The 26,393-nt window shown below is 38.3% G+C and overlaps 1 pseudogene; it reads left to right on the top strand.

The window, feature by feature from the left end:
• Positions 1-21,525, top strand: part of LOC141660417 (NADP-dependent malic enzyme-like) — a 68,313-nt pseudogene extending 46,788 nt beyond the window's left edge.
• The last annotated feature ends 4,868 nt before the right edge of the window (positions 21,526-26,393 follow it).

The raw sequence follows: 26,393 nt of genomic DNA, 5'->3' as shown, positions 1-26,393 counted from the left end.
CATACTGAAAAGGTGCAAGTTACTGAGAGGGCCATCTGGAATTGTTATAGCCAAAGTGATTTTCTACCTCTAAACTGGTGCATCTCAGATGAAGACTACTTTTAAAAACTAGCTAAGGAAATAGTCAGAGTTTGGGTTGTAACATTAAGGAAAGTAAGAATCTACTATGAATATGGGTCCTTCACATTTCTTGGCAGCAACTTAATGGACACCTTTTCACCCACAGAAATTAAGAGAGTGATAAGTTTACTGAAGGATAAGGATACTGCTACAAGAGCATGGAGATCTGTTTTAGCTGAATGGTTGATAGTAAGGGAGGAAATAAGAGCAAGGAATAAAGGCTAGATATGAGGAGAGGATAAGGAAGTATGATGAGGAGATTTAAATGTACATTAAAAGATCAGAAGAACTTAAGGAAAAATGGATGAGCAGAATTTCCAAGGATGGAAGATTTCTAAATGTCAAAGCTGGCACATTTTCAAAGTTTAGGATTGATTTGCTGAAAGGTTATCCAAAACCTGACAGACTCGAACTTGTGGAGGCTCTAAGAGGGACACAAAGAATAGAGGAACTTAAAATTCTTCTATATTTAAAGGACATCATTAGAGAAGAAACAAAAGACACAGTTTTTGTCTGATACATGTAACTGTTTAAACTCAAGAAATCACCTAATGTATAAATGTGGTATTTGTGTCAATTTTTATGTATTAGTCTAATTTTCCATTGTAGCTTGGGGTTAGTCTTGTTAACAGGAATGAATTTGTGATAAGAAATCTTCTCAAAAATTGGGGGAGATTGTTGTGCAAGACATGCATGTACAATAACAAGACTAAGTCAAGTTAACAACCGTGAGTAAGTTGTATTTTAATCTAAGTTTGCATTTTGTATTGTACCACTTAAGTCTGTAAAAATGTTCAAGGGCAGACTGGAGCCTTTTTCTGTAAATAGTATCAAGCCCAAGAATTCTATATAGAAGAAGATCAAGAAGATCATGCCTCAGAAGAATTATGAAGAAGCTTGGAGTTGAATAAATCTGTTTTGAGAAAAATATTCTAAGTAAAAATCTCTACAAGTCACAAATTATGTGTTATAGAGAAGTCATTGGAGAACTCCAGAATGACTTATCGAGAAGTCAGGAAAAGCTACTAGAGAACTCAGAGATATCCACAAGCTAATTTGAATACATGAAGAATAGAGATATCGATAAGTCATTTCTTCGCTAGAGAACTCTGAGTTATCGATAAGCAAGTTTATCACTAGAGAACTCTGAGTTATCGATAAGCCAAGTTGTCACTAGAGAACTCAGAGTTATCGATAAGCCAAAGTGAGGACATGAAAATGAGAGATCTCGACAAGCCAAATTCTCTTTAGAGAAATCAGAGACTTCGATAAGTCTAAACAAAAGTATAATGATTAGAGATCTCGATAAGCCAATATACTTATCGAGATATCAAGTTCTCTTTATACCAAACTGGAGATCTTGAGGTAAATTTCAAAGTAACAAAGTGCAGACCAGTTAAATATCCAAGATTATCAATCAACAAATAATCTAATCAGTTGGATTGACAAGTCTACAAAAGTAGCTTGAAAAGTTCAAGATCAAATGCCAAGATTATCTGGAAAAGTAAAGTCATAGGCGTGCAAGATTAGCAAAGATACACCAAGGCAGAAATAGAAAATTTTGGTTATCCAAAAATAGGGTTAGTACATGCTACTGCACACTGTGTAATAACCAGTGTCTACTTTTCTATAAAGTAAACACTGGATGCTTTGTTAGATGTAACAATTTAGATCAGAATTCTTGTATTTTTCTCTCAAGGAAGAAGCTAAGCTCTTTATTAACAAAAAGCCTAGAAATTTTATAAAAAGACATTTGTGTTCACTGTTTTATCTGTCTAAATTCAGTACTAACACATCTCACTACAAGATTTTAATTTACTTTTTTCATCACCATAATTATTATAAAATTATTTTAAAGTCAGATTCGGGTGTTCGAACCCTATTATTTAATTATAAAATGATTCAGAGTCCCGTTCTAATTCCAAAAAATGTTCAAAAATTCGTATTAAATACCTGGAAAATCATTTTGACCCCGAATCTTCTTTGAAAAATTATTTTGATCAAATATCTTACGTGCTATGTGCTATATGTGATCTGATTGCTGTATAATATGATTGTATGTGCGTTATTTGACTATTTTTGTTGTAAATTTCAATCCGTACGTCGGATTTGGGTGAAACAAAGGGTAGATAGAAGCTTGTATCGAATATAATGAGATGAGAAGTAGTATTGATAAGTATATGTGATGTCTAACAGAGGAAGAGAGACATAGAAAGGGAAAGCAAGTGGTTACTGAGTGGGAACCAATTGTCAAGGGTTAGTAAAGTGAAAGCGAATTGATAAGGCAAGTGTCCTTGGACTTTCTTGTAGTATACTTGCGAATACTTTTGAACTCTTTTCATTATATTGCAATTATTCCCAGTAGTTCCTATTATATATTGCAAGTACTTTAAAGTACTTAACCCTAAACCCTGGTTCTTATTGATCTTGAGCCGCAAGCCTGATTTCTTGTAAACCATTTATTGTTGAATTCTTGGATACGAACCACACATATCTGATACTACTCCACAAATACATATCTACCACATACTGATCCTTGATATGAAATTGCTTAACAGATGAACCTTTATGCCTTGTATAACAGGAGACCATTCCTTATTACCTTTGCACCCTTAGACTTCTACACTCTGATTTTTTCCCTGAATTGAAAGTCAATCTTCTTGTTTACCTTGTTATACCTTCATGGTATTGTGAATCACCTTATGCTTCAAGGTAAATGTTGTTTACGATTTAGTTTATTGAATTACATTGTTTAACATGTTATTATTATAGAACTGGATTGTTTTTAAAATATGGACCAGATTCGTGGTCATAATAGGCCAACGCGTGCCTTGGATCCATTATATGGAGCAAAGCTGGGAGCCTTGCTAGGGTTTAGTGCGTGACTGATCAGTAGTCTAACCTTGGTTTTTAAAAATAAAAGTAAATATCCAATTTTAATCATTGCTGATTAGGAAACTTGATTCCCTATATCATTTCAATTGATCATTATTTAATCTTAGTGCTGTCATTATGACTTGCTGAGCTAGTTAGCTCACTCTTGCGAATCTGTTTATGTTCTTTTCTAGTTAAGAAGGAAACTGGTAATGGCAAGGATCCCCAGTCGAGTGTGCCAGCTAGGTTTTCAAGTGAAAATGGAATAAGCTAGCGAAAGTTGTGTGACTTGGTGTGTACTAAAAAGTTTGTAATAAAGTTTGACTTCAGATGTAAGATAAATAAATTTGGGATTTGGTACATTTGTAATAAATAAGATTGTGGGTTGTGGACATACTTTAAACTGTTACGATCCGTGGATATGGTAAGTAGGGTCATTGTATATATTATTATATTCGTAAACAGGTTTAAATATGGTGTGTGTGTGTGTGTGTGTTGTGGACCCCAAACTTCTGACCCGGGTTTGTAGGGCACCACATTCTCCGTTTCAAGATTGATTATATTTTCTTAAAGTTTATTTACTTCAATCTTGATGAGATGGTTTTGATCCTTTAGAGATGTAATCTCATCCTCATCTTGGACTCTTAAGTCCATCATCGAAGTATATTCTTTATTTTTAGAATGATGCATTTCCTCAATTTTCATTTTCTTGGACCATAGTAATTGAAGCCTTTATTCAACAGCTTTATATTTATTTTTATAACTTACTACAAGTCCAATTAAATCATGCTTATTCATATCTACGAGGGATAAGTTAGATTCATCTAATAAGGATTTAATTGAGACATAGTTAGATATTACCTCTTGATTTGTAGTGGAGATTTCCGTTGTGGTAATTTCATCTTCGAGAGCCATCAAGCATAGATTGACTATTTCTTCACTAGTGATAGGGATAAATAAGTCCTGATTTTATAATTAATGGGCTGCTAGGCCCAATAAGAAGATGTATGATATTCAGACCAGAAAGGTTAAGCCTGATGGACCAGATCAGGCCTGGTGGAATAAAAAAGGCCCAAAAGCCCTAATTATTAATTAATTTCGTAATTAATTAATAAGGGAAAAATCAGCTATTGAGAAGAGTCCTGATAAGGATATAAATCCTTATAGATAAGCCTCAAGGGGACCTAAAAGGATAAGGAATCAGTTTCCTACTATCTAGGACTCCAAAGTCCATTCTAATTATGAGACTTACCCACCAAGTCTCCTATACCAAGTCCAATTCAAGGACTCCCAACATCTATATAAGGGGTCTCACCCCCACCAATCAGAACTACGTTTTTTGGCTTGATTCTCTAATTCACAGAGATACGTAGGCATCTCGTAAAGGCAGATTGAGCCACGAAGCATGAGAGCAGCCATTAAAGGCCTTGAGCTCTCGAATCTTAGTAGTAAATACAGCAAATAATAACCTTAGTTTTTTATCCACAACATTTGGCGCCGTCTGTGGGAATCACAACAACAACCATGGCGAGAACACGGAGAACAATTGGAGCTCTAGAGGAAGGAACACCATTAGAGACAACCCAGGTGATTTCATCAACCGTGGAGGTTCCTCCCCATTCAACTTATGCATCTACTCAGGGGGAAGCCCAGACAGGGGCAACTCATCCTCAGCCACAAGGGACAACTCCCCCGACTATTCAAGGTACGAATCCTCAAGTTCAACAAATACATATACCTGTGAATTCTCGACCCATCGGGTATGAATATTCAACTATTGTTACTACTAACCCCCCTTATGGGATGCCCCTTCACCCTGAGGTTGGAGGAAGCGGATATGCTGGGCGAAGCGAAGCACGAGGGCGGTCGCCCCCCTATATACGAGGTTTGGATCCTATCCCTGAGGATCGGGAATTTTCTGGTCCATACACTGAGAGAGACTCCGAATCTTCGGATGATGAAGTGGCCCCGAGAAGGAGGCGTCCTGGAAAAGAGCCAATGGCCGATGGAAGGCAACGCCCCCAAAGCACCCCAGGGGCGAATCCCCAAGAAGTGCAGGAAAAGATCAGGGCTCATGAGGCTGAAATCCAAAGGCTGAGGCGTGATTTGGAGGCTCACCAAGCCGCCAGACCCCACATACCTCCTAGGGGGAGAAATCCTCCTCCCATCATAGACCTGGATGATCCGGTAAGAAGAAGGGCTGCTGTCCCAAGAACTGATCTAAGCAATCTCCTTCCCCTTGGAGATCCTGATGATCCAACTCCACCCTTCACAGAAGAGATAATGAATGCCCATATCTCAAGGAAATTCAAGATGCCCACTATCAAAGCCTATGATGGCACGGGAGACCCCGCTAATCATGTTAGGACATTCTCTAATGCACTGCTGCTGCAACCCGTGAACGATGCTATAAAATGTCGGGCCTTCCCTCAAACCCTGTCGGGTATGGCTCAAAGATGGTACAGTCGCCTACCCCCAAATTCTATTGGATCATTCAGAGAATTAAGTCAGGCTTTTATTAAGCAATTCATCAGTGGAAGAGTCCATGAGAAAAGTTCAGCATCTCTTATGAGTCTTGTGCAGGGAGATAAGGAATCCTTAAGAGATTACCTGAATCGTTTTACAAAGGAGGCTTTAAAAGTCCCAGACCTTGATGATAAGGTAGCCATGATAGCACTGCAACAAGGAACTAGGGATGAGTTTTTCGAGATGTCTTTGGCCAAACGACCCCCTGAGAGCATGTTGCAGCTCTAAGAGAGGGCAGGGAAGTATATCAAGGTTGAAGAAAGTATGAGGAAGACCGTAGTAAGTAATGAGCCCACTGGAGGCAAGAAACGAAAAACTGATTTGGAGTATATCGCTAAGGACAAATATCCTAGAACCGAACAAAACCCTGATTCAACCCCCAAGAAGGGAGGACCTGGGCAAAAGTTTACTGAATACGCTAAGCTGAATGCTCCCAGAAGTCAGATTTTGATGGAGATTGAGAAAGACAGAGATATTCGCTGGCCTAAGCCCTTGAAGGCTGATCCCGCCAAGCTAGATAAGGGCAAGTATTGCAGGTTTCACAAAGATGTTGGCCATGACACCGATGAGTGTAGGCAATTGAAAGATGAAATTGAGTTTTTGATTCGAAAAGGAAGATTGAACAAGTATACTGGAGAAGGAGGGGACAGAAATAATAATGGAAGGAAGAACTTTGAAGATCGTAGGAGGGACCAAGACGATCAGGGGCGAAACCCCCAGCCTAGAGGACCAGTTATAAACACCATTTATGGAGGGCCGAGACCTCGAGGGCCTGTGATAAACACGATCTTTGGAGGTCCAACTGCTGCTGGATTGTCCAAAAATTCAAGAAAGGCATATACTAGAGAGGTTATGCATATTGTTGGAGAAGCCCCGAAGAGGGCCAGGACAGAAGTAACATTGGCTTTTGATGATTCCGACCTAGAGGGTGTGAAGTTTCCCCATGACGACCCGCTGGTCATAACACCAATAATAGGAAATAGCCCGGTTAAGAGGGTCCATGTGGATAATGGTGCTTCTGTGGATATCTTGCTCCACGACACCTTTCTAAGGATGGGGTATAACGACTCCCAGTTAACACCAACCGACATGCCGATATATGGATTTGCTGGAGTAGAATGTCCTGTGGAAGGGATAATCAAGTTGCCAACCACCATAGGTACGGAGCCAAGGCAAGCAATGCAGATGCTGGATTTCGTGGTGGTAAAGGCTAGTTTAACTTATAATGCTATCATGGGGAGGACAGGGATACATGCCTTCAAGGCAGTCCCCTCTTCCTACCATTCAGTCATGAAGTTTCCCACCCGAAATGGGATTGGAGAAGAGAGAGGAGATCAAAAAATGGCTAGAAGCTGTTATGTGGCCTCTTTGAGGGCGGACGGAGTCGGGGGACAAGCCGAGACCTCGAGGGCCTGTGATAAACACGATCTTTGGAGGTCCAACTGCTGCTGGATTGTCCAAAAATTCCAGAAAGACATATACTAGAGAGGTTATGCATATTGTTGGAGAAGCCCCGAAGAGGGCCAGGATAGAAGTAACATTGGCTTTTGATGATTCCGACCTAGAGGGTGTGAAGTTTCCCCATGACGACCCGCTGGTCATAACACCAATAATAGGAATTAGCCCGGTTAAGAGGGTCCTTGTGGATAATGGTGCTTCTGTGCATATCTTGCTCCACGACACCTTTCTAAGGATGGGGTATAACGACTCCCAGTTAACACCAACCGACATGCCGATATATGGATTTGCTGGAGTAGAATGTCCTGTGGAAGGGATAATCAAGTTGCCAACCACCATAGGTACGGAGCCAAGGCAAGCAACGCAGATGCTGGATTTTGTGGTGGTAAAGGCTAGTTCAACTTATAATGCTATCATGGGGAGGACAGGGATACATGCCTTCAAGGCAGTCCCCTCTTCCTACCATTCAGTCATGAAGTTTCCCACCCGAAATGGGAGTGGAGAAGAGAGAGGAGATCAAAAAATGGCTAGAAGCTGTTATGTGGCCTCTTTGAGGGCGGACGGAGTCGGGGGACAAGTTCTTCCTATTGAAGATATGGATGTTCGAGAAAATGACGAGAAGAGAGGAAAGCCAGCTGAAGACCTGGTTTCGGTCCCTTTAGACCCCAAGGATCCTGAGAGGAAGACTTTCATTGGAGCCACATTAGAGGAGCCCTTTAGAGGGAAGTTGGTGAAATTTTTGCAAGAAAATAGTGATGTGTTTGCATGGTCAGCAGCTGATATGCCAGGCATAGACCCGGAGTTAATTACTCACAAGCTAAACGTGGATCCAAGCCGGAAGACAGTGAAACAAAAGAAAAGAAATTTTGCCCCGGAAAGACAAGAGGCTATAAAACAAGAAGTAGAAAAGCTCTTAGAGGCTGGTTTCATAGAGGAGATCCAATTTCCGGAGTGGTTAGCCAACCCTGTAATGGTGAAGAAGGCTAATGGAAAATGGAGGATGTGTATATACTTCACTGATCTGAATGATGCATGCCCCAAAGACTGTTTTCCGCTGCCTAGGATTGATACTTTAATTGATGCCACTGCTGGACATGAGATGCTGAGTTTCATGGATGGATTTAGCGGATACAACCAGATCAAAATGCATAAGGATGACATTCCAAAGGTATCATTTATCACTGACTTTGGTGTTTATTGTTATCTTGTTATGCCGTTTGGTCTCAAGAATGCAGGAGCCACCTATCAAAGGTTGGTAAACAAAATTTTTAAGGATCTTATTGGTAAGACTATGGAAGTCTATGTTGATGACATGTTAGTCAAGAGTCTAGTAAAGACCGATCACATAACCCATTTGAGGGAAGCTTTTGAGGTCCTGAGGTACCACAAGATGATGTTGAATCCTGCGAAGTGTGCTTTCGGAGTAGGATCTGGAAAATTCTTGGGATTGATGGTCTCAAAGAGGGGAATTGAGGCTAACCCCGATAAAATAAAGGCAATCCTGGACATGGAACCCCCAAAAACTGTCAAGGATGTTCAGAAGCTCACGGGAAGGGTTGTTGCGCTAGGACGATTCATCTCCAAGTCAGGAGACAAGTGCTTATCATTCTTCGAGTCACTAAAGAACATCAAAGACTTTGTATGGAGTGAGGAAAATCAGAAGGCATTTGAAGAGTTAAAGAAGTATATGGGCCAGGCCCCGTTGTTGGCCAAGCCAGTTCTGAATGAAGTTTTATTTCTGTACTTGGCTGTTTCAGAGAGCGCCTTGAGCGCGGTGTTGGTTAAGGAGGAACTGAAAGTCCAGAAACCCGTATACTATGTCAGCAAAATTTTGCATGGTGCTGAGTTGAATTATTCAACTATTGAGAAATTCGCTCTAGCCTTGGTAATGGCTTCGAGAAAGCTGCGTCCTTATTTTCAGGCTCACCAGATTGAGGTGCTAACGAATCAGCCCCTGAGAAACATCATTCACAGTCCCAAGGCAAGTGGGAGATTGATTAAGTGGGCAATAGAGCTGGGAGAGTTCGATCTCAAGTATAAGCCACGTACGGCGATAAAAGCCCAGGCACTAGCTGACTTCGTGGTGGAATGTACCATACCCAACCAAGAAGTCGGGGGGCAGGAAGATACCATACCTCAAGACAAGGGAGTTGATAATGAAAGCAAAGAGAAGGATGATAAAGAGTATTGGGTTCTCTATTTTGATGGAGCATCAAAAACAAACTCCAGTGGAGCAGGATTGGTTTTGCAAAGCCCTGATGGGTTCTTGATTGAGTATGCTATGAAGCTAGACTTCCCAACCACAAATAATGAGGCAGAATATGAAGCCCTGATAGCTGGCCTTGGTCTAGCTGGGACACTTAGAGTCAAAAATTTAAAGGTCCGTGGAGATTCGAAGCTGATCATATCCCAGGTAAAGGGAGAATTTGAGGCAAGGGATGATACGATGGCTAAGTATGTCCGCCTAGTAAGAGCTGTGATGACCCAATTTAATGAATGTCATGTTGAACACATTCCAAGGGAAGAAAATGTTAAGGCAGATGCACTATCAAAGTTTGCTTCATCTGAGATAGAAGAAAGTTCAGGAAGTGTATACTTCCGTGTTTTAAAGACGCGAAGCATAGATGTTAAGCTTGTGGCTCCCATAGGCCTGGGGACGTCATGGATCGATCCCATTAAGGCTCACATTCAAACCGGATGGTTGCCAAGCGATGCAACTGAAGCACGAAAGTTAACTGTTCGAGCATTAAGGTACTCTTTGATAGATGGGATTCTGTATAAAAGATCTTTCGTGGTTCCTTACTTAAGGTGTCTCAGGCCCGATGAGGCACGCTTGGCTCTTGAGGAAGTGCATGAAGGTATTTGTGGACAACACTTGGGGGGCAGGGCCTTAGCTCATAAGATAACCCGTTTAGGCTTCTATTGGCCAGAAATGATGGCTGATGCCAAAGAATATGTGAAGAAGTGTGATCGCTGTCAGAAGCATGCACCAGTTGTTAGACAACCCCCCGAGATGCTGACCTCTATCAACTCGCCTATTCCCTTTGCAATGTGGGGGATGGATATTCTAGGGCCTTTTCCTATGGCCACGGCACAAAGGAAGTTTCTGATTGTAACCATTGATTATTTCACCAAGTGGATCGAAGCCAAACCTTTGGCCAAAATCACAACTAAGCAAGTTGCACAATTCCTGTGGGAAAACATCATGTGCCGATATGGAATTCCCCGTATCCTCGTCACTGACAATGGAACACAATTCAACAATGAGGAATTCAAGAAGTATTGCGAAGAAAATGAAATTGAGTTGCGGTTCACCTCTGTGGCTCACCCGCAAGCCAATGGGCAAGCGGAGGTAGCAAATCGGATAATCCTGGATGGACTAAAGAAGAGGATCGAAAAGTCGAGAAATAATTGGGTGGATGAGATACTTCCCATATTATGGGCCTATAAGACTACTTGTAGAGTCACGACAGATGCAACTCCTTTCATGTTGGCATATGGGGCGGAAGCAGTAGTTCCCGTAGAGATATCACATTCCTCTCCAAGGATTCAGACTTTCGATGAGAAAGAAAATGAGGAAGGGCAGAGATTAGCCCTGGATTTAATTGATGAAGTGCGAGATAAAGCACATGCAAAGATAGTAGAATATCAGAAAAAAGCTTCATTCTACTACAACCTAAGGGTTAAAGAAAGGTTTTTTAAACAAGGCGATCTAGTCTTGAGGAAGATAGAAGCATCTGGTGTAGGACAAAAAGGGAAGCTTGCCCCAAATTGGGAAGGGCCGTACAGAGTCAAGAGTGTTCAAGGTAGAGGAACCTACAAGCTCGAGACTATGGATGGTTTTGAAGTCCCGAGGACCTGGCACGCACAAAACCTGAAGGTTTACTACGTGTAAGATAGGCGAAGTACGATTCTCACTTGTCATTGTGACAAGTAGGTTTAAAAGCACCTGGAAGCTTTGCTTGCGTAGGATTTTATATTCCAGTAGAATTTACATTGTCTAGTTATTATTGATTAGGGTCGAACCCATGCTATGTAAGGTTTTGAAAAACTAGACTTCATATTAAAGAGTTTGAAATTATTTCAATCCAAGGATGTTTAAGGCTCAAATGCATATTAAACAGAAAGAGGCAAGAAAAGCAACATATAAAATATAAGCCCCGAAGGGTAATAAGTTTTGAATACAATTAAGTCAATACAATAAAACAAGCCATGCAGGGCTGAAAAAGCTCTAAGGAGCTGAGGTGCCCTCGGCATCCATATCATCATCCTCTCCGCTCTCGCTAGATGTCTCCGTCGTCTCGGAGGAGGAGGAAGAGCTGTCGTCCTCAGCAGGTCTGGAAGAAGACTCGGGAGGAGGAAGGAGTGGATCCTGAGGAACATGATCCGAGACAACTACTCGGGTACGAAACCTCTGTAGCAAAGCCTCGTCATCAGGGCAGATATAGTCCGCCGGGTTAATGTCAGGACAAGCCTCGTTCACGGTCCCAAGGGTCGTGTCCCAACCAGTCCTAAAAAACCCGGGAAAGACTGAATCATCCCTAATCCTCATGGATTGGGCAAACTCCTCCGAGTCCAGATAGTTGTCTATAGCTTTATCCTTCTCCGCCCGAAGTACCACCAGCTCGGCGTTAGACTCAACGAGTTCTTCCTCTTTGCGCTTGAGCTTCTTCTCCAGGGTAGCATACTTCTTCTGTTGCCTCCTGAGGGCATTATCGGCCTTATCAGAAGCCCGCTTCCACGATTCGGCTTGCCTCACAGCGCCTTGAAAGTAGGCGTTAGACCGGAACAAAGCAATTAACAAAGTATAAGGCAAGAAAATGCTACAAGAATGAAAAATAAGTTCAAAAAAGAGAAGGCATACCGAAGCCAGAGACTGAGCTCCCATGAGCTTAATCCTCTCAAGATCAGGGGTGGCCACCATATCAGTAAAATCCTTGGGAGTCACGCTATGGTAAGACCAATCCCAAGCATGTTTCGTGGAACCAACTACGGTGTCCCCTCGGCGGAATCCCCAGAGAGGCTGAAAGGCGCCTGTGGCAGCAGCAGTAGGGGCAGCAGCAGTGATAGGAGCACCATGGCCTCCAGCTCCTTCAGTTGAAGCCTCCCCTATAGGCTCTTTGTGCTTCTTCAAAAAGATAGGCTCCGTGGCCTTTCCCCGGGTATCTAGGCCTGCGAGCCGAGCTTTCTTCATCCTAGCTGTTTCCTCAACCAAAGGAACATTGTCCTCGTTAATCTCCTTAGCAGCTGAAACAAAGCAAAGGACAAAATAAGTGATGTTAATAATGCATGAAATGAAATAAAATTGAGAAGGGAAGAAAAATACCCTGTTGAGAAACAGAGGATAGTCCCACATGAATCAGGGAAAACTCCTCTAAGAGAGTCCAGCTGGTGGTGGTGTCATCATCCTGAGTAAGCCCATTATAAATAATAGTTTCTTCAGGAGTTAAGTGAATGGATTTGAGGCTACCATCACTGACCTTCCCGAAGGAAGATCGAAAAAGTGTGCCCCAGTCACCATTCTCCCAACGTAACCCAACGAAACTATTCCTCCAATTTTGATTATTATCAGGAATAGAGGCGCTGTTAAAGATATGTTTGCTTTTGGGCCTTTGCTTGACATAGACCCAGCCACAGATATTGGAAGAACTATTATAACACTGAAAGACCTTCCTAAAAACGGCTACAGAAAGAGGAAAGCCCTCCCTAAGACAACAAACCATAAAACATAGAATATTCCTCCAGGCGTTTGGAGGAAGCTGACACGGATTAATTTGTAGATCAGCCAAAAGATGAGGAATAAAGGGGTAAAAAGGAAACCTAAGCCCAGCATTAAGGGCATCTGTGTAAATAAAGAGAGTATCGGGTCTCCAGTGGCAAGTACGATCACCACCAGAGACTGAAACTAATCTAAGAGGAGGAAGGACGTTATAACGAGCATTTAGTTTATTGAAATCTATGTTGTGCCAAGTATTACAATGATTAAAAGAGTCGAGATGTGCAGTGGAGGGATATTCATCCCCCCTAGTGTTAATCATATCAATTAAAGACATATATGAAGAGCGGATCTCGATATCCTTACCTCGTTTTGAAACCGAGGCTATCTTGGCCGCCCTCTCAGAACTCTTGTCAGCCATTAGTAAAGCTGGGAAAAGCCTGAAAACTTTGAAAGGAAGGAGGCTGAAAACTAGGGGAGGAAGGTTGAGAGAGAGTAGGAAGTTGGAAGAAATGTGTGAAATGAGGAGTGAAGAGTGTGAGTAGGAACACTCCCCCCACCCACCTTTATATAGCCAAAGAAGAGGTGATTTGGGCCTTAAAAAGCCCATTTGGGCCCAACAAAGAGAAGGTTCTGGAATTATCCTGGAAATTCCTGGAAAAACCAAGTGAAAAATTTTAATTTTTAAAAGATTCTGGAAGAATCCAGAAAAACCTTAGAAGAACCTGGAATTTGGGCTTAGAGATAAGGCCCAATTTTAGAAAAATCTTGGAAAATCCAAGTATGTAGGGCTAAAAAGGCCCAGAGCTAAGGCCCAGGTATAAAAGCCATGTTTGAGGCCCAAATATCTTTTTAAGAGGGGTGAAAGAAAAGCCCAGTTAAAAACAGTGGGCCCAAAGATTAGCCCAATAAAACCAGCCCAGAAAAGGGCCCAATTAGTTGAAAGGCCCAAAAAGAAAAACCCACTAAAGGGTTGGCCCAAGAGAATCTAATCAGAAAAAGGGATGGCCCAAGATAGAGGCCCAGGAAAATTAGAAATAAAAAGTTGGTATCCTTTACCCAATTCGATCAGGACTTGCATTAAAATTCTAGTCGAATGAATTGAGGTCGAATTTCCTTCGACCAGGGCTAAAAAAGGGAGCTATTTCGGTCAAGAAAAGAATCCTGACCAAAAATTCCTGGTCGAAAAGGGAAGAAAAAAATATTTAAATGATTGTTTCATTCGACCAGAATGCCTGAATAATTTCTGACCTTTTTTCTTGACCCTGTCGACCAGGAAGCAAGGTAAAATCCTGGTCGAATAGACCCTGCCCGAATTTTTGTCGATCTGGGCTTAAAAGAAAGTCTAAATCGGTCAAGATAATGTGTTCTGACCGAAAATCCTAGTCGAAGATTTCTGCTCAAAAAAATAAAATATATACAAAGCAAAAATCCTGGTCGAAATTCGACCAGGAATTGAGGTCGAATGCATCCTCTTCGAATTTCCTTCGACCAAGGCACAACAAAGGCTAATTCGACCAGGATCCTGGTCGAATGGATTCCTGGACGAAAATTGTATAAAAAAAAACAAGAAGGGGGGGAAGAAAAAAGGAAGAAAAAAGGAAGAAAAAGAAAAAAAAAACCCTGGAAAATTACAAGAAAAATAAGGAAATTCCTTAAATATTTTCTGAAAAGTGTTAATATTTTCAGAAATAAGGAAAAATCCAGAAAATTAAAGGATAAATCCCAAAAAATTAAGGGAAAATCCAGAAATTAAGGATAAATCCCAGAAATTAAGGAAAAAATCCAGAAATTAAGGATAAATCCCAGAAATTAAGGGAAAAATCCAGAAATTAAGGGAAAATCCAGAAATTAAGGATAAATCCCAGAAATTAAGGGAAAAATCCAGAAATTAAGGATAAATCCCAGAAAATTAAGGAAAAATTCCTGGAAATTAAGATAATTTCTGAATAAAAGGAAGATTCGTTGTAAATGTGTAGGTCGCTCCACACTTTACGCAAAAACGAAACCTTGTAAGGGAACGAATAGATTTAACTTCTGCGAAACCTAATCAATGTTTCCCAAAAGTTGGGGGGCAAATGATAGGGATAAATAAGTCCTGATTTTATAATTAATGGGCTGCTAGGCCCAATAAGAAGATGTATGATATTCAGACCAGAAAGGTTAAGCCTGATGGACCAGATCAGGCCTGGTGGAATAAAAAAGGCCCAAAAGCCCTAATTATTAATTAATTTCATAATTAATTAATAAGGGAAAAATCAGCTATTGAGAAGAGTCCTGATAAGGATATAAATCCTTATAGATAAGCCTCAAGGGGACCTAAAAGGATAAGGAATCAGTTTCCTACTATCTAGGACTCCAAAGTCCATTCTAATTATGAGACTTACCCACCAAGTCTCCTATACCAAGTCCAATTCAAGGACTCCCAACATCTATATAAGGGGTCTCACCCCCACCAATCAGAACTACGTTTTTTGGCTTGATTCTCTAATTCACAGAGATACGTAGGCATCTCGTAAAGGCAGATTGAGCCACGAAGCACGAGAGCAGCCATTAAAGGCCTTGAGCTCTCGAATCTTAGTAGTAAATACAGCAAATAATAACCTTAGTTTTTTATCCATAACAACTAGCTTCCGGAGCTTCTTCATCTTCACTTAAATCCCAACCATTTTCGGCCACGAGACTTCGTCCCTTTGAAAGTTTAAGACATTTTCTTTTATAGTGATCGGGTTGTTTACACTCGAAACACACATCTTTTTTTCCTCCGGAGATGGATCTTTGGGTTTTAGAGAAGCGAAAACTGGATGGTTTGTAGAGACACTGGAATTACTATAGGTATTTATATTTTAATTATCTTTGCCTTTATTGTAGCTCGTTGATGGAAAATTACTTTTATACTTGGAAGAATAATTTTGATTGTAATTTGGCCTTCCGTTAGAGTAAAAAACCCTTGGTTGATTATTTGATTTAAGGAAGCCTTTTCCGTATCTTTGAGCTTTACTTTGAAGCACACGACGAAGTTGTCTTCTGAGTAGAGCAATTTCACTCTCATCGAGATTTTGGAGTTCCTCGTTTAACTCCTTGTCGTTTTCATTTTCATCAATTAATATGGCCTTTAGAGCCATATTTTTCTTTTTATTCTCCACTTTTGGAGCAACCTTTTCCGGAATATTATTTTCTTCGTAAGCACGATGATTTCTGAATAGGTTATCAATCATATACTCATTTAAGTTGTGCATCTCTTTTATAGTAGCAACTTTGACCTTCCAACTAGGTTGTAGAGATTTGAGCACTATTCTTTTTTTTATTTTGAATATAATTTTTTCCAAGTTGAGATAACTCATCAATAATACGAGTAAATCTTGTTTTCATATCGATGATATTTTCTCCTTCTTGGAGTTTAAAGTTCTCGTATTCTTGGACCAATGTTTTCATTCGAGAATTTTTATATAAGTGGTTCCTTCATAGGTTACCACTAGTTTGTTCCACATTTCTTGTGTCGACTTGTAATTATTTACTCTTTTATATTCTTTTTCTGCAAGTGCACTTGTGAGAACCACTTCTGCCTTGGCGGATATATTCATTGTGGCTTCTTCCTCTATATTATATTTACTAACCTTCGATAGCCATCCAAACTTTGACTTCTTGAGATCTTGCATAAATGTGAAACCTCATTTTCTATGTTGCAAAGTTGGTGCCATCAAATAGAGAAGGTCGTGAGCTAGATAGACCTTCACCACAACCAACATGATTAATATACGTCATTCCGGATCACTTTTTGTTGTGCCTATAAATCTATAAATCACTCAACAAACACTTTAAAAAGCACCACTCTGATACCAATTGTAAGGTCTCGTAAGAGGGCTATATTAAGCTAGAAGGTGGGGGGGTTGAATAGCTTAATTACCAATTTAAAAATTATTATGGCGTTTAAAAATAATTTATCCCTTTTAAAACTTTACCGAGTAGTTATGTAGTTCATATGTGTGAAAAATAAAGTGCAAGGAAAGAAAATAACACACTGTGATTTTATCTTGGTTCGCGATAACGCAACCTCTCATAGATTCGATCACCCCTACATCCACTCCTCGAGCTCCTCTCCCGGACTCAGGATTTTTAATTATAATAAACTTGCTACTTTAGTAGGCGGAGAAGCCTTTTCACCCTTACAAGTATTTTTCCTGGTGCGTAACTGAAGGGTTACCACCTCAAAATAAATGTAATACCTACACAACTTATCTTAGACAATAACTCCATGCTATTTCTTCAAACATGATGTAGAACGTTTGTGTGGACTTGGGTTCCTTAGCTTTTGTCGATCTTGGATCTTAGTGATCCGGTCTTGGGTCTTTCCTCTTCTTCACGATGTAAATTCTACTAACTCCTCGTTAGTACGTCTAGGACTTGGGTCTTAGAATGAGAATCGCCTCACATCACTTCACCTCACTACAAAACTAATAAGACAATCCACAAAACAAAATGTATAGAGAAAAGTTGTTTTGAACTAGTATGTTATGGTACTAGTGTAATATTTGGGATATATCGTGTAATTATTTTTGACAATAAATGAATATTATGTGAATATTATATGAATTTTTGGTGAATTATATGTTAAATGGTATATGTGTTCGATATTTATATGTGATCAAATATGTGAATTTGATTTTTATAGTCCCAGAATAAGGTGTATATTATTTTGATATTTTTTAGCAATTTATATGTCATTATATGATTTTATAATCGATTTATAAATTTAATTAATTATTTTTCTATTTAATTATTAATTATTTTGATTATTCGGGAACCGTCCAACTTTAACGGTCTCTATGTTTTTACTACCTAGAAGTTACGGGAAAACTCATTTCTAGCCTAATTTTATTATTCCGGGCATTTTCCGTGTTTTGACGTTTTTAATCCGGAGTACGGATTTAGCTGTACGATTCCCAACACAAGTTTTACGATATTATTTTCATTCTGGTAAACCGGTAAACTAGATAATTTCGATATACGAGATATTTTGATTAAAATACTATATTATCTTTTCGTATGTGTAACCAAAAGCTCAGAACCCCCAAAATTTATTTCAAAGCCCGGTTTTGATGTTTATCCTTAAACCGGTACCGAATTGGATAAGTTTTAATAATACTTAGCTATTAAGTATTCTATTTTTATATTCGATATGATCCAACGATGTATCAATATTCCGTAAATATAAAGAGCCCTTACAGTACTTTATTTTATACTGATAAACATATATAAACAGTAAAATTATAAATTTTCTAGAGAAAATATAAATATTCATCATGTTTTTCATAATCAATCGAGGATTCGAAGGCTATCGAACTCTGATTTTGGCATGCAAGTAGTCGAATCGAAGCTCATGACAAGTAGAATCAAGTTTTTAATCTATACAACTGCAGATTCAAGTGGTATTTTTCTATATTTTTATTTAAATTTGAATTTAATTGGATTAAATTAGGATTTTTTGATTTTGATGTTGTTTATGTGATTTGATGATTGCATGTTGTAGAAAAATGAATTCTGAACATTTTGGTATATCATATGCTTGATTTGGAGTTCAATAACTTGTTCAAAATTGAATTTAATTTTGGAAATTAAAAAATTAGGGTTTATGTACTTTGAATGTTCTTAATTAAAATTTTGGGGTTTCGTCCCCAGGGGTTATTAGTAAAATTGGTTGATACCAGTAGATAGATCATGTAAAAAGGAATCGTTTGATGTTGGTTTGAAGGCCAGCGGGTTCCGGGATCGAGTTCGCCGGAAAAAACAGTGGTGGCGACGACATTTTCTTTTAAACGCTGTTTGGCCGGGTTTTTGATAAAATTAAGACTGTCGTTAAGTTCCTGGAGTCGGGTAGAACAAGTATTGTAAATTTGGTGCATTTCTGGGCACCCTTGGAGTCTCCGGAAAAGCAACATGGCGGCGGCCATGGAGTTTCGGCCGACGATAAGGAGTGGTGGGGGAGATGATGGTGAAATTACCATTTCATCCCCCCAACTTTGTAAAAATTGCGTTTATCCACTAAATTTTCAAAACTTACAGTTTCCACCCTTGTATAAACTTTTAAATATTTACACTTTTCACCGTTTCCAAATTATTTTTAAAAATTGATTTTATCTATTTTTTTTAATTTCAAAAATATTTTATAATTATTTAAAATTTAAAAATAAATTTGATTTAATTAATTACTTAATTTTAATTAATATTTAATTATTTAATTGATCAATTAATTTAAATATCATTTGATTAATTAATTTAATTATTTATTAATAAGTTTTAATTGACTATTTAATTGGATTTAATTATTCCTTTTTATTTAAAAATTCCGAAAAATAGTTTCGAGTTTTGAAATATTTTCTAAATTATGTTTAATGCTCGATAATTATTTATAAATGATTTTAATGCCAGTTTTGGGTATTCGAACCTTGTTATTTATTTACAAAATGATTCTTTTACCCGTTTTAATTCCGAAAAATGTTGAAGAATTCGTATTTAATGCTAGAAAAATCATTTTAACCCCGGATCTTCTTTGAAAAATTATTTTTATCAAATACCTTATGTGTTATGTGCTACCTGTTACCTGATTGATGTGTTATATTCCTGTGTGATTATTGTTTGATTGTTTTAATTATAACTTTCAATCTGTAAGTCATATTTGGGTGAAATGAAGGGTAGATAGAAGCTTGTGACTTTTGTGTGACGATTAGAATGATATGAGATTGCGTATTGATAGATTCTTGTGATGTCTAGCAGAAGAAGTGAGGTGTAGGAATGGAAAATAAGTGATCAGTGAGTAGAAACGATAGACGAGTGCAAGTGAAGTTGGAAATTATTTGAGATCAGACAAGTATGCTTGAACCTTCTTGTGATATGTTACAAGTTTATTGTGAACCTTTCTTAAGATATACTGCAAGTACCCTGAATAGTTCTTGTTTTATATTGCAAGTGCTTTGGATATAATTGAGCTATATCATATGGTAACCTGTGCTAGTTAAATTGTTTAGCCTTGAATCCTGATTAGATCATTTGATACTTGAACTGTAAACCTTCTTCATTACGAACCATTGATTGTTGAATTACCATATACTAAACCACATATATTACAACACTACTCCATAAATACATTCACACCAGATACCAAACACCGAAACATAATTGCTTAAACATACAATAACTCATACATTCTACAATACCTATAATATCAGGGAACCAACTTTGTATAACCAGTATACCAGTGTTCCTCTATTACTTGATTCTTCTATAGACTTGAAGCCATTCTTCATACAAACCTTGATATAACTTTATAATACTTATGAATTGCAGTATGCTTTGAGACAAATGTCTTATCAATATTGATTATGATCTTGTTTTATTGAATTACATTATTTATTATATTGAATTATAATAAAATTGGATAGTTTTCGAAATATGGACCAGATTCGTGATCAGACTAGATTCATGGTCATGTTAGGCCAATGTGTGCCTTGGATCCAATATATAGAGCAGGGTTGTGTGCCTTGCTCAAGGTTAATGCATAACGGATCAACAACCTAACCTTTGTTTTTAAAATATAGAAGTGAATATCCAATTCTAATTATTGCTTAACAAGAAACTTGATTTTTATGAATTATTTCATTTGATCATTGTTTAACCTCAGATATTGTTTATATAACTTGCTGCACTAGTTAGCTCACTCTTGTGATCCTTTTAATGTTCTTCTCTAGTTAAGAATGAAACTGTTGGTAGCGAGGATCCCCAGGCCAGTGTTTGAGCTAGGATTCCAGGTTGAGTGATGGAACGAGCTAGCAAGAGCATTATGCTTTAGTTATGAGTTTTGAAAGTTTGTAAGATTTTTTTATTATCAATTGTAAGTTAAACTAGTTGGGATTTGGTACGATGTAATATAAGTTAAGGTTGTGGCTTATTTTATACTTTAACCTGTTGTGATTCGTGGATATATAATGTATGGTCATTGCATTTACTATTTTATATACATGTTTATATTGTGTGTGTGTGTTGTGAACCCCGAATCTGTGACCCGGATTTGGAGGGCGTCAGAGGTTTGGTATTAGAGCTACATGTTAAAAGTCACCGAAACAAGCCTAGATTTTCAGGTTTGGGTAGAAGGTTAGGATTAGAGATCAGTGACAGAAAGATAGGACGTCGAGAGGTTGAGTGTGACTTTATAGTAGGTTCTGGTATGATTCGTATTGTGATTTGAGATTCTTATCTTGCGGTGTTAATTTCTCAGATAGCAGCAATGGCAGATCCTATTATCCCCATACCATCTGATCATTCGGAGCCTTCTGTTCGTGGATTACCATCCCCACCCAGATCTGATCCACACCCTATTCGTTCACCTTTGTTAGCTATATTACCTCATATTGTGACAAATGCACCTCTTCGAGCTATACCACCACCCCCTAATGTGCGACCAACTATTTGAGGCCCCCAGATGTTGATTCTGGTTCTACCGTACATTCAGCTGTGAGTGCATCTTTCGGTTTACCACGCGCCCTGTTCCATTCCATGAGTTAGAGGCCTATTTTATGGAGTGACAAACCCTGTTGGCACAGATTCGAGAACTAAAACATATTATTGTGAGGAAAACAAATGTTGAGAAGAGTGTGAGGGAGCTTAGGAGCGAGATTCATGTATTTTGGAGGGTAGATGAGGCTAGTCTACATGGAGCTACTTGTGAGTATGCCGCCCCAGATGCTCTTGTGGAGTGGGACAGATGGGTTCTGGAGGAGCTTGCGAGGCTTGGAGGACCAGAGTTTCCTTGGAGTTATATGTCAGTGTTGTTATGACAGATGTTATATGTATATTAGTAATGTAGTATGTTATCAGCAATCTTTTGTTTTGTATATATAGACTAGACTTGATGGCTAGTGGATAGGTCTATTGTACTTTTGTTTTTGCTGAAGCATTTCACGCCTGTACTGCCAACTTTGACATATATATATATATCAGTATCTTTTTTTTCCAGCATTGTCATTTACATTACTGCACCTGTTTTATTTACTGCACCAGTTATAAACTCTAGTGATAACATATAACCTTTCCATCGATTGTTTACATTCTGTAAAGAAACATACAAATTACTTAGTTGAACGTTGAAAATTGTTTTAAAAAAGAAATACTTCTATTTCATAAAAACTTTTTGTAAAAAAGGAATTGATTTCAACGCTAAATAAGTTGTTTAATTCTTTACAGAAGATGCCTCCCAAAAGAAACACCCGCTACCACCCAGAATGAAGAAACCAACATCAATAACCAAAATGCAAATCCAGGTCCCATAGACCCAACTATGTCCAAGATTCTTCAGATCTTGGCCCAACAAACAATTAACCTAACTCAATAACAACACAGACATACCAATCCCCATGTAACTTTTAAGACTTTCCAGGAGGTGAATCCACCGGAGTTCAAAGGTTCTTTGGATCTAAATGAAGAAAGAGTTTGGTTGAAGGAGATGGAGAAGTCATTTGCTTTAATCAAAGTGAGAGAGGAACAAAAGATGAAGTTTTCAAGTTATTATCTAGAGAATAAAGCCACCTATTGGTGGGAGACTATAACGACTCGTATGTTTTATTATTTAAATGCGTAATTATTAAATAATTAATAAATAAAATATGTGTATTGGTAGTGTCAGCAGTGTATTGTGTGTTACTATTTTTATATGTGACTGAGGATGTATAGGGATTATTTGTGTAATAAATATTGAGTGGTATTGTTCTGTTCCACTTTAAAAAGTGGATTTAATTGCAGACTTATTTCCATAAATATTTGGATGATCTCTAAAATTGGTTTTATAATTTTATAATTTCAATAATTATTTTTAGGACTTTATAAAATTGAGAAATCAATATTTCATTAATTATTTATTTTTAAAATGATTTTCTGAGTGTGTTAGGTCACACACACTATAGAGGGGGTGAATACAGTGTATAGTACAATCAAATCGAACTTTAATAACTCAAGTAACAGAAAAAAAACATTATTGAAATAATAAACTCTATTATAATATGGAACTGTTACCTCTCAGTGATGAACAAATATTACGAGAGCTGCTAGGGTTACAATGAATAAACTTCTCGAATATGATAACACTTTTAGTGTAAACCCTATGTCTGTGTTTATATACTACACAGTTACAAGATAATCGCTAATTGATATGGAATATAATTCTGCTTCCTAAAATATATCAATCAAATATCTTTTCTTCCAAGTATTCTATTCTTCATAGAATTCCTTCTTCATGCATATCTCTTCTTATGTTTGTCTCGATCTTCTATCCTTTAAACAACTGATTTCCTTATCTGAATGTCCTTCAGTACTTAAGTTCTGATATCCATCTTCTGATGATTATCTCCTGATAATATAAGTACCGATATCCTTAAGTCCTGACTTCCAGTAAGTACTGATTTATCCTGTTTAAGTAAGATCTGAAAACTAAACATAAATCATATTAGCCATGACATTATCAAAATTATCTAAAAATCTCCCCCAACTTGTAAATTAGCATAATATACAAGTTTAAGAGATATTTGATGATGTCAAAAACATTAAGTACAAATGCATGAGAATTAGACTAGATAACTACAACTTACAGTCCTTAAAGCTTTACCAGTCTTTAACTTCTGATAACAACTTCAGTCTGTATTCATATCAGAATTTAAGTAGTTGTAGATCTTGACTTGGCTTCATCTTCTGATCTCTCTGATGTCAGGAGTTGTTCTGAGATAGTTCTTCAACAAACATCTCTCAGCATATCTGAGTTCATCAATCATCCTCCTTTTAGCATCTTTAAGTTCTGCAGTATCTTCACCAATTTGAAAGATTGCAACCATGAGATCATTAATTCTAGCTTTTCTTATATCCTGATCCAGTCTGATCAAATATGCCTTGTCAGACTCAAGATTGAATTCCACAACCCTGTAACCCAGAAAGGTAGTTATAATCTTAGCAGTATTGGGCTTCATTTCAACTATATCACCCTTGTGATCTCTGTACTTTGGAAGATATGTGCTGTCAGACTTAACAGAATAAAGCCTTTTCTGTCTCTGAATCTGATTCTTAAAATAGTTTGCAACACTTTCTGTTATTTTGTCATTCACTTGAAGTAAGAATAATACATGTTCCAGTTCTTCAAAATACTTCAATGGAATGGCATTTTCCCTTATATCATAAACCCTACCATCTGTCATGAAGTACAACAAGATGTGTTCTTTCAAGTAGGTATGGTAAACCATTTGTACAGATTCCAGTTGATTCAATCTCTCAGGAGTTGCTCCAATACCTGGTTCACTTAAGGAAGTTGGATCATTGGTAGTGTTCTGTATTCTTCTTTCATCAGCACTTCCCAATCCAGTTTTATCTCTTGCTTCCTTTCCAGTCACCACTCTTGCTTCAAAACCACTTGCAGCAGTCTTCAAAGGTTGAGTCTGTTTTGCTTTAGTGAATCCTGGTAGGAGTGTCTTTGATTTATCTTCTGATATCAAGTTAACTTTAGCTATGTCAGAGGTTACTTATTTCTTTAAAATATCAGAACTTACTATCTCTTAACTCTGAACAACTTGAGCCATGTCAGAGGTTGTCTTAAAAACTTTTCTTGAAGTTAGAGCAAGATCTGCATCTTCATCAGTAATTTCTTCATTCACAGGAGGCACATAAACCTTGATAGGTTCACCAACTTTTTCTTTACCCTTGGACCTTGGATCTATCTGCGGTTGTGATTTAGCCATGGTTGCTTCAGTATTTATCCTTTCTTTTATCACAATGCCTTTGAGTTTTGGAAGTTTCTTTTTACCAGAAGCTTCAGATTTAGACTTGACTTTTTGCTGATTTAAGTCTGGCTTCTTCTTCCATTAAACTCTCCAAGTCCATTCCTGGATTTTCTTGAAGAAATAACTGTCTTGACATTTCTTCATCAAGATCTAAAAGTTCATCAGAACTTATCCTTTTACCAGTAGCAGAAGTGATTCTTTTTCCGGTATCAGAACTTGTCCTGTGACTTGTGATTTCAGCTTTTCTTGATGAGAAACCTTTACCTTGACTATGACCCCTACCCATTCCAGGGTTTCCATGATCATCTTTTTCATCATCCTTCCCCTTCAGTGTCTTATCAGTTTTGCATTTGGACTTAATTACTTTCTCCCCCTTTTTGGCATCAGCAGGTAAGAGAAGAGGGACAAGCAATTCCACTGAGGCTTGGATTTCATTAAGTTGAGATAGCTGAGAAGCTTGATTTTTCAGAATATCATCAATCTGAGCTTGTTGTTTCTCTTGACTCTTCTCAATATAAGCAACTCTGTCAAAGGTAGGTTGGAAGAATTTTTTCTTGTCAATCTTCTGAACTTGTTCTTGCTTCATTAATTCTTCCTGAATCTTATGTAACTCTGCATGAGTAGTTGAATGGAGACCTTGTAGATGTTTAGTACTCAATGCAGTGACTCTAAGCTGTGTTTTGAAATCATAAGTAATTGACATCTCATCATCTTTTGTCAAGTGCTCAGCAAGATTCTTTGTAGATGGAACACATGTAACTGAGTTCCATTCCTTAGTCCACTCCTGTCCTGCAGGAGTTTCACTCCAAGGCACAGGTGCTTCTCTGGTAACAAACTTCTTATCGAGTTCATATTTAAGAATAGTTTGTTGAGGTGCATGTCCTGAAGGACCTGCTTCATCAGCATCTGCATTTGGAGCAGCATCACCAGTATCTCCAGCATTTGCAGCATCAGAACTTTCAGAATCAGCATCTTCTGATAAAACAACAGTATGAGAAGCAATTGAGGCTTCAGCATCATCTTCTAAGTGCTTATCTGGATCCAAGTTCTGATCAACAGCCATATCCTGATGCTTACCTTTATTCTGATCATCATCATCTAGATGCAGAGAAGGTGTAGTAGATAATTCTGGAGTTTGAGCAGCATCAGTAACAGGTGTTGTTGATGGATTAGTTGTTGTTGGAGCTTCTAAGTAAAGTACCTCAGGCACAACCAGGTTCTGAATATCAATTTCAGCACTTATGCCTGGATCAACAGGAGATACAGTCTTGTGAACAGGAGACACAGATGGTGTGTTAGCCATTTCAGTAGCTGCTTCATTAGTTGGAGTTAATGGAGAAGCAGGGGTTTGAGCAGATTCCTTTTCTTGTGAGATCAGAGATTCCTGATCTCCTTCCTTAGGTGCTGCTTCATCATCATCTGAAACTGGCCTTTTAGCTCTATGTTTCTTGTATCTCTTTGAAGGTGGGGATTCCTTGGGAGTTTTAGTAGAAGTCATTTTTCTAAGCCTTTTGAGAAGCTTAGATCCCCCAATTCCAGAATCCTTCTGAGAATGAACTTTCTCAGCTTCTTTGACAACATGTTCTGATATAGAAACCTGTTCCTCACTATCAGATTCATCTCTCAAAACAATCCTCCTTCTCTTCTGAGGTGTTTGAGGAACAGTCTTTGTCCTCTTAGGCTTGGAAGATGAAGGCTTTACAGTAGGTGCTGAGGATGAGGGTTGAGCTGTCTGTGAAGTGGAGATATATGATTTGAGATATGTTCTGAGGGATGGTTGAGTAGTATGAGTGGTATGTTCTGTTGGTTGTTGTGGTGTTTGAGATGTGGTAGTAGGTTGGATATCAGGATAAACAGATCTATAGGTGTCAGGATCAGCATTTACCAAG

Source organism: Apium graveolens, chromosome 5 (assembly GCF_009905375.1).
Source record: "Apium graveolens cultivar Ventura chromosome 5, ASM990537v1, whole genome shotgun sequence".
Taxonomy (NCBI): Eukaryota; Viridiplantae; Streptophyta; class Magnoliopsida; order Apiales; family Apiaceae; genus Apium; species Apium graveolens.
This window is presented reverse-complemented; position numbering and strand designations above follow the sequence as displayed.